This window comes from Austrofundulus limnaeus, unplaced genomic scaffold (assembly GCF_001266775.1).
Source record: "Austrofundulus limnaeus strain Quisiro unplaced genomic scaffold, Austrofundulus_limnaeus-1.0 Scaffold247, whole genome shotgun sequence".
Lineage (NCBI taxonomy): Eukaryota > Metazoa > Chordata > Actinopteri > Cyprinodontiformes > Rivulidae > Austrofundulus > Austrofundulus limnaeus.
In genome coordinates, this window is record NW_013952649.1 from 324991 (window position 1) to 326844 (window position 1854).

Genomic DNA, 1854 nt, shown 5'->3' on the forward strand with positions numbered 1-1854 from the left:
ATCATACAGTATTATACTGTTAAATTAAATTACAGTACATAAACTGTAAAGCACAAGCACGTGTGTGTGTCTTTTCTAACTGTTATTTCACAGTTACTTTACTGTATTTCAGTTTACAGTTAATTACTGGAGTCTCTGTTGCTGTTTTTTTTACAATGAAATCCTTTCCATGCTTAAAGAAAAACAAAGGCAAACATCAACAAAGATCCAGAATAGAAAGAGAATAAAGATGAAGATGAGCTGAAGCTCCTCTGTTTGTCGATGATTCTGTAAAATGTGAGCTTCTCTTCGAAACAAAACCCTGCATCCTGCTCTGATGGATCAAGTTCTTCCTCCWGGGAAATATTTGTTCATACACTAAAAAAACAAAACAGAACAGGAATAACTACAAATGAACTTATTTTTTGTGTTTTTGGTGCTTATTTAGAGCTAAAACATAAAACCACGCAGGTTCATGTTAAATAAACCTGGATGTAAATGAAAATGTTGATGTTTTCTGGTGTTTTACTGAGCTGCTGTGTTTCAGATAAAAAGGCTGCACCYCAGGCTTTTCCAGCTCCACTGGAGGGTGTAAACGCTGAGCTCAAGGGAACAACAACAGCTGGTGTAAAAGCAGAACCAAGCAGTGAGTTTTTATGTCTATGCTGAGCACAGACACCACAGTCCTGACCCTGAAAATACAGGAAGGTTGAACCTCTGAGCCTCCAGGCCGCCGCAGAGGAGCCAACGTTCAGCGAGGAGAAGCAGCAGAGTTGGCTGGTAAAATAAATCTCACTCTAATAGTTTGATTTCTGTTCAGCCGTCAGGAAATATTTTTATATTTGCAGCTGAGCTCTGCTCCCCGACTCTTCTGAAAGCTCAGGTCTGAGCGGGACGGGACGGCTCCGTCTGCGATTTATTCCAGAGGCGGCATAAAGCTGAACAGCTCTGCGAGAGACAGGTCCACACAGGAAGTTCTGAGGCAGGAATCCAACCTGCAACCTTCTTGTTTGCAGAARCTTTTCAGGTTTTATGGTTCAGTTTGAATATTTGTTGTAAAAACAGCCTCCTGACATCAGGAGTCTTGGCTCTTTATTTCAGATGAATGTGCTCCAGTAAACCCATTAAGACCCCCCCCCCGCCCACACACACACACACACACAAACACACTGCTCATCCACACCGGTCCATTTCAACACTCTGCAAAGGGCTCTCTTGATTTGAGAGCTACAAAGTGGTCACCAGCGCATCATTGCTGCTGGTTAAAATGAGAGTTATCYCAGTTGGGCCCGTTTCAACCTGTCATCTGTCAGCCCGCAAAATGCTCCATAATAACACTCAATTATGCATTCTGGACCAAGTTGCTAGGTGACAGAGCGGCCTAAATGGCTGGTGAGAGCATTCGGCGGTCACTCAGAACCGTGGGCTGACAGAAGGTCTGCTCTCGAGCCTCAAAACGGACTCTAAAAGTCACATCTGGTGATTAGAAGCAAAGCATGGAGRTGCTGGGTGGAGGTTAGAGGGAAGCCCGACTTCATCCTCAGAAACTTTAAATCCACGGTTTGGAACTCACTGGAACGTTTATGGACTTGGATTTATCTTTAATGTAAAACAGGTGCTGCAGTAAAGACACTTTTCTTTGTTTTATAAAAGTTTAAAATCGTCATCTATTTCAATATTCTGCTTTGCCACAGTCATTAAACTTCATCTACTCTCCTTCTCTATTACTTCTTACTATGTAGTCCAGGAAGTGCTTCCAGTCCCACTTCTATTCTCCTTCTTCTTTTTAATATTTGGGAGTTTCATGGTCTTTCTGTTGCAGATCTCATTCCTCAGCAGGATTCTTCAGTAACACTTCCATGGTCCCAGTTGGTG